Below are 8,357 nucleotides of genomic sequence, written 5' to 3'. Positions count from 1 at the left end.
ATTTGTTCATGTTAAGTGAAAATAGAAATACCATTGGCTATAATTCCTTATGGTCTCATTTGATGAGTCCAGCGTTGCCCAGAGGTTTTTTTTTTAATTTATCATTAGGGCCTTGTGAATAGATGGCAAATTCAGCTGTCAGCAAGACTGAAGTCAGTGGCGTTAGAATGAGAATGTTCTAAATTAACAGTTATAGTAAGGAGGGAAGAAAAGAGGAAAAGGGTCACTATGAGTGGATGACAAACAAGGGTCTATAGGAAATGAGAAGAATGATTATGATCAAGCATATGAAAGAGAAAAAAGAATTAGATATGAGTGTTGGTCACACATCTTGGGAAGAAGCTGTTTACTCTTTGAAGTCATTCACTTGTTCCAAAGATCTTGGATCAGCTGTTTGCTTTCAAATATCAGCTGCTTCTAGGGGATCTCTGTCAGTTCTCAGCTTGAGGTTCTCTGTTGGAGTAGACTTCCAGTTGTGAAGAAATTGAAATTTCTTCTCAGTTGTGAAATTCAAACCCAAGGTTTGATTCCCTGGAGTTTCCCTGTATTTGTTCTTCCCAATACCTGGTAAAGTCTCTCCTGAAAACATTCAAGAACATATTTTCTCTGATCTCTCCTCCAACAGATGAAATCTCTTAGTTGACATTCATGAAGAGTCTGTTTAGGAAGATGTGGAAAGGCAGCCTTAATGTGTACAGTACATGGATATAGTACATGAACTCCTTTCAATACTTTGCCCTGTCTGCATGCAGTACGGCAGAGTCTAGTGTCAGAGATAACTTTCCTAAAGCCATGGCCTGCCAGCTACCAATTCATTAGTGGATAACTGATATGTTCCTTCAATTGTGGCTCAAATGGATATAAGGTGTAGTGCTAGTACCTTTGGCCAAGGGAACTCAAGGATTTCTGAAAGTTTTGCTGATTTTAATTTAAGTATGCTATTGATCCTTCCAACCTTTCCAGAAGATTTTGGGTGGTAAGGAAAGTGTAATTTTTTGAGCAAGGGCTAACACTGTGTGTTCATGTGTGTGTATGTGTGTGTGTGTTTGTGTGTGTAGGGTCTGTGATGAGTTTAAATAGTATTTAGTCTGTCGGGAGAGAGTGCTTTTCTCTCCTTAGATAAGTCATTCCCTAAATAATGAACTGTGTTTTGACAAAATTGTAATTTATCTTTTGAGACTTTATGTCCCTTTTCTGATAAGACTGAGAAAAAATAAGTGGAATCTTTTCTACAGGCTTATATGTTCTCTGAATAATGTGGAACATCTACCTATTGTATCAGAACTGAATAATAGAGGTAAAGTTAGATCTTTTAAGTCCTGATGGAGGATGTGGGGAAAATTGAAGGGACAACCACCATTCTACTCTTTGATTCTATGAATTTGAATATTTTAGATACCTCATAAGTGGAATCATATAGTATATGTTCTTATGTGACTGACTTATAGTCACATGTGGTTTTCGTGGTGACCCATAGCAGAGTTTTTCCAAATGTGGTGAGAACAACAAACTCAACAGGAAGTGGGCTGGGCTTGAGCAACAGTTGTATAGGGCCTATGCCTGAGTTCTCTCTTGTGATTTTCCTTTATATGACAAACAAAACTTCTGTACAACCCCCCATCCCCCAATGGATGCACAAAGGGATGACATTAAATAGCCTGATTCCTCCAAGGATGCCAGCAAATGGGAATGTATAACAAAACCCAGGAATCTTACTGTGAATAAATAGCCAAGAAACTCAACACAACTAGAGTATTTCCTATAGTGTCTGTCAACTGATGAATAAATAAAATGTGCTGCATAACCATAAAAGAAGGAAGTCCTATACATGCTACAACAGGAATGAACCTTGAAAACATTATGATAAGTGAAAGAAGTCATCACAAATGACCACATATATTATGTAAAATATCCAGAATAGGCAGCCCTATGGAGACAGACAGTTATGAGTGGTTACCTAGGTCTGGGGCACATAGGATAACTGGGAGATAAAATTGGGGCTAAAGGATATGAGGTTTCTTTTTGGAGTGATGAAATCTTCTAAAATTGATGCAGTGACAGTTGCACAACTCCATAAACATTTATTGTACACTTTAAATGGATGAATTTCATGATATGTAAATTATATCTCAAAGAGCTGAAAACCCCACAGATTTCTGGTCCTTACTCCTAGAATCTCTGAAAAGCCAAAGAAAAGATAGAATCAGTAGGCTTGAAATTACACCAATAGAAATAATCAGATTTATAGAAGGGAAAAATGACTTTTTAAAAAATGGACAGATCCTCAGTAACTTGTAGGAGAATTTTTAAAAGCTAATAAATAGGTAATTGCTGTTCCAAATGTAGAGGAGGAAAAAAAAAAAAAAACTGTTTGAAGAAGTAATGACTGAAAACTTATCAAATTAGGTGAAATATATAAATTTACAAAATTTACAGATTCAAGAAGTTGCCCAAACAGGATAAATTCTAAGAAAAAAATGCTTAGACACATCATAATCAAATATAACTGTTTAAAAAACAAATGCAAGAAAAAACATCATGAAAGCAGCTAGATTTTAAAAATGACATCTTAAGTATAGGGGTACGAATTACCAAATTATGGTAAAACAACCTGTTTATTTGTTTGTTTACCCCATTAGAGTAGACAATAATGGGGGCTGGTTCTTTGCTTTCTCTGAAACTCCAGGAAGTAATACAATGCCTAACACAGGGTTGATAGAGTACATAGATGCTAATTTGAAGATTTCAAGATCTATCTAGCATTACCACACTAATATAGCACTTCAAAGAGACACAATAAATATTATTTACAGAGATTCAATGTGATCAACATTCTCTGCCCATGACCTATTTTAATTCTCTTAACTGTCATGCAAAGTGTCATTTGCATTTTATCAAGCTCCAGAAATGGAAAGGGTTTAAGAGTACACAATATTCAGTTGAGCAAAATTTATTTGCACACCTGTCTGACTCTAACATTCGTGATCCAAGTCGAAAATAATTTTCTACACCTAACTGCCTTTCACATTCTTAATTAACTAACATTCTTTGATGGTGTTTAAGAAAAATACACTCTTTAGCATACCCTGGCTTAAGGGAACTTCTTTCAGTAATGTTCCAACGTACTTGAAAAATTATATCTTGGAAATCGATATGTTCTATTTAAAGCAGTTTCGATTTTGATGTTTTAATGGTCCCAACAGTGGGAGATTAAAAATCTGTTGTTGACTCTCCTGCCACATAATACCTAAGACCAATAAGTGATACAATTTTCTTTTGAAGCATTAGAGCTCTCTGGATTTATAAAGGAATCAGAAAAGAAAGGGAGAAAGTAGAATTGGCAGCTGCAAATAAGGTGGCCATAGCCTCTTTGAGACTCAGAGTTGTTCCCAAAATGCTTTGCTTCAAAAAAAGTGGCTTTTTTTTTTTTTTTAAATCCTGTGGCTTTTTCTCTTCTCCTTTACTTGCAATGTGTCAAGTAGTTGCTCAGTTCAATTGCGAGTATCGCGTGCATCTTCATTCTCTAGATCTTGCATCAGCTTCTTGGAGGCTGCTCGTGTGTTATTGACAAAAACAACGTATGATACCCAATGTGTGCCACTTTATAAGCAAAGGGCTTCAGGACTCTATCTGCCCCAATAAAGAGGTGTGCCCCAAACAGGCAAACATTCTAGGAAAAAGACACATAGGAGAGAGAAGGATTCCATAAATCAGTCTGGATAAGTATTATTTTAACTGAGAATATGAGCACTATTTTAACTCTGAGTTTTAAAAGACCATGCTGATTTCATCAGTACGTAACTCTTTGTTTCTTTGGATTTGGAAAGAATCATTGAAATTGGTTTTATAAATCAAACTAATTCATGGGAAGAAATAACTTTCATACTCCTATAGAATACCCTGGTGAGTGACAGGGTTTACGAATAGCTAATAATTACCATATCTAGAAGGTGATATCTCCCTATTCCTTGAAAGGAAAGGCTAGAACATACAATGTTTACATTTTCTTGTCTGTAAAATTTTATTCATAATGGTATCTATTACAGAGGGTTGTAAGGTTAAGCAAGTTAGAAAATGTAAATGCTGGTAGTATTATATGATCGAAATAAGTAATACATGAAAAACATCAGAAAACCACTAATTTAATAAAATACTTAAAAATAATAACAATTATCAAAGGGCAAGTATCTCTAAAAAAATAATTCAGAAAACCAAATTGCACATTGTTTGAAAAAACCCTCCTGATTAAACATCAATTGTTTCAATCAGGTGTTTAAATTTCTCTAAACACAACCTTGCATTTTCATTTGGGATGAAATTCAATATACACCTAAAATACATTTTGTGTTTGCCTTCTTCAAAAATTAAACTTATCTAAATTGAATACTTGAAGATTTATAAAACAGCATACCTCTTTCTCTTTTTCTTTTGTACACTATTTATGGCAATTCATTCCTTAGAGAAGCATAAGGATTTCTAAAAAAATAACAAATTGAGTAGAGGTGACACACCTTTACTAAAGAATTTGTCTTGCAGTTTTGGGGAGTAGCTTTCATGTAAAATTCTTCAGTAGTTGATACTTAGGACCTAGAAGTTTCCATATACCCAAGTGCCTGAATTTCTCTTATAAGTGAATCTTCCTAAGTTTTCAATGTCGGTTTGAATTTGCTATTTCAATTTCTGAGGCCCAGTGTTATTCTCATCATGCTATTTTTGGTACTTTAACCAAAACATATTATTTTCTTTGCCCCTGAGTCTTCCTTCCTCCTATGTCCTGCCCCAGTCTTAGCCACCTGGAAAATTTACATTCCATCAGGGATTACATCTCCACTATAACCAATTGCACTTGGTACCTATCTTCTTAATGGCAAAAATACTGTTTCTATATTTTGTTTTTATATATGATTTTTTACTTGACTATTAGTCGTTTGATGAAAGGAAGGGACCACATTTAAATTTTTTAATATATTTTTTTCAAATCCGCCAAACCTTTCCATATATTAGGAGCTCATGGCGAAGATAGCTAATAACCTACCAAACATCCTTTCTCTTTACCAGACTCCAAATTTTATCTTGGTCCATTGTTGCTAGAAATGAATGCTACATTTCCAACAATGTTGAACCTAGATGTGGTCCAGAAAACATGTGTTGGGAAGGAATTCTGGGAAGGTTCTTTCAACGGATCTGACTCAACTGAGAGGAACATCATTTTTACCCCTCTTTTTTTTTTTTTTTTTATTAGACTGGAAATTCAGATGTGATAACTAGAGCTTCAGCAGCCATCTTGACCTTGAGAATGGATGCCACACGGTAAGAGGTGAAGTAGAAGATGAAAGAGACAGATCCAAGAGGCTGTAAAGCTAAGGTAGGAGCCCAGAGAGGCTTACCTTCATTTTTTTTAACATGAGAAATTAAATCTTTGAATGATTAAACCATAATTTTTTGGTATTCTGTTACTCAGTCAAATTCAGTCTAAAATTGACACAGCACTAAATTGAAAACAAAAAAACCTGAAAAATGTTAAATGCAACATTCATTTTTTTATGTGTTCAAGATTAAAAAAAAGGCATTTTGAAAATAATGGCATTTTAAGTACATAATCTTCACCTGGTTGTTTGAAAAAATAACAAAAATTTAACAGATCATCCATGAAAGTATTACCATGGCAACATTGTGATACATGTGCTGTCCCTTGACAGAGTTGACACTGATCATTGAAAATGATCTCTTTTGGCTTTTAGAACGCTATCAGCACCAGCAACAACTTACAGTTGTATGACTTTTTCTTAGTGTTCCTCTTTGAATCCTCTTCCTTCATACCCCTTCAAATGCTCCATGGCTCCTTAGAGTTTTATTCTTGACTTTTCCTCTTCTCATTTGTTATACTGTTTCTGGGTGAGCTCCTCAGCTGACAGAACATCAACTACTGAATTTATGGGTTTATGGGTCAAGACCCAAACCTGTATGTCTAATGAGCGTCCTTTAGGAATTTCAAAATGACCACTGGTACTAAGATCTCATTTATTTCTACTTTCATTCTCTATCCCAGCCTCCTCAATCAGCTTCTCCTATAATAGCCCTCAGTTTGATAATTTGTACCACTGTCCTTACCTAAACTAGAATCTTAATCTCTAATTTTTTTCTTTCTCATTTATGCCTAATCAATCATTAATTGCCACCTCAGAAATGAAGGCTGGATTCTTTACTTCCTCCCTACCTAACAGGCTTTTGAATTCGATTTTATTGGTCTTGAAGCAGCCTCATTACCAACTTCCTGACACTTACTTCTCCTTCTCATAGTTCATTCTCCACTCATAGCTCATGGTACTACTGTCAATTATCTTTTTAAAAATAAATACAGAAATTTTAAATATGGTCATGTGTATTGGCTGCTCACTGCCTACGAGCCAATGTTCAGATTCTTTGTCTTGTCAGGGAAGGTGCATCATGACATATCTTCAGTGATAGGTTCTATGCCCCAGCCTAACTGACTTCCTCAAATACACTGCGTCCTTTCACACTTTCTAGAACATTCTCTTGCCTCTGCCTAAAGGTTCTTCTCTTTTTTTTTCCCTTCTGTCTATTGTGCTCTTTTTCATAATTCAAAATTCATATTAAAGGTTGCTTTCCCTATAATGCCTTAATCAGTTCTACTAAAGAGTTGGTTATTTTCTTACCTGTGGTACCCTAAACTTGAGGGCAACATTTAGAAAACTTTAGCATATAGTTTATGAACTATGAATTTGTGAATTTATCTCCCATACTGAACTTGAGGTTCTTAAGGATGTAGGCATTTTTTTAAGTATTATTTATCATATTTTCCTGAGATTTAAAAAAAGATGCTCAACATGTTAATTAAAAAGATCCTTTTTTTCTACATGAGGGATAAAAATGAAATGTAGTCAATCTTTAGACTTACAAGACAGACACTCAGCAGTGGTGCACAGGGATGTAAATTGTTCCTTAAAACAGATTTTAGAAGATTTTTGCTAGCCAACTCTAACATATAAAGGACACATAATCATTGAGATATGTTGCAACTTTGGAATGGACCTACAGTGGGTATCTATAGCCTTTATTAAGACAAATTCATTCAGATTATCTCACTTTAATGACTGCATGACTAAGCCCACTACTCTTAAAACAAATATGTCAGGGTAAATTGTACCTATGGGTAAAATTTCTATGAATAGTATGGCATTTCACTGTCCGTGGACTTTAGATGGGTCTTTTCATCTTAGTTTCAAAGTTTGAAGAGGTTGATCTGTGAGTTTTACTTTTGTCTGCACTGATTGTATTGCTCCTAAAAAAGACTACATTTTGGGCCTCCCTGGTGGTGCAAGTGGTTGAGAGTCCGCCTGCCGATGCAGGGGATGCGGGTTCGTGCCCCGGTCTGGGAGGATCCCATGTGCCGCGGGGCGGCTGGGCCCGTGGGCCATGGCCGCTGGGCCTGCGCGTCCGGAGCCTGCGCGTCCGGAGCCTGTGCTCCGCAGCGGGGGAGGCCACAGCAGTGAGAGGCCCGCATACCGCAAAAAAAAAAAAAAAAAAAAAAAAAAAAAAAAAAAAAAAAAAAAAAAAAAGACTACATTTTTAGCTTTGAAGTCTAGATCCTGATTTACCCAAAGAAGAGGATAAGAGAAACTGCTTCAGTTGGGTTTTCATTTACAGAACAACCTGACCTGATTTTGAAGCTGAGTGTGTGGAAAGGAGATAATTTTCAGTCCCTGTCAATGCCATTTGGATGACTAAGGGCACTGTCCCCCTAAAAATGAAACCAGCAAAAACTTCACAAAATCCTAATAGCAGTCATCCAGTTATCTTTTCATTCATACCATATATCAGAGATAGATTATGAGAAAAAAAGCCAGACCATTAGTAAATCTTCATGCCCCTTTCCCAAATTGTTCAGCTCCTCTGTGAAATATAATGATTTCCTCAATAACAACCCCTGCTGTTTCTTCTCTAAGGAAAGTTTGCAACATCAAAATGAAAATAAGAAAGAAATCAAAATGGCTGTAACGTCCTACCAGATATGAAGTTAAACTTGTTCCTCAGCTTGCTAATAATATGACTTCTTTCAAGGAAACACCAATTTTACAAGTAGATAACTTTGGCTTCTAAAAGTAGCATTTATTACACCAGAATTGTCCATATTTCTCTTTTCACAAGAGATACTACTGTGTTGGTAGTACTATATATCAACACCCATACTATACTAGCTAAGGGGCAGAACAATCATTTGTCTTACCAGCTATTTAAAATAGTTAATATCAGAGACTTCTGCCCCATAAATTGAAATACTGAAGATAAAAGAAAATAGAAAATAAATAATGTTGATAAATATATTACTTGCATTG

This window comes from Mesoplodon densirostris, chromosome 14 (genome assembly GCF_025265405.1).
Source record: "Mesoplodon densirostris isolate mMesDen1 chromosome 14, mMesDen1 primary haplotype, whole genome shotgun sequence".
In the NCBI taxonomy this organism is placed as follows: domain Eukaryota; kingdom Metazoa; phylum Chordata; class Mammalia; order Artiodactyla; family Ziphiidae; genus Mesoplodon; species Mesoplodon densirostris.
Note: the sequence above shows the minus strand (reverse complement) of the source record.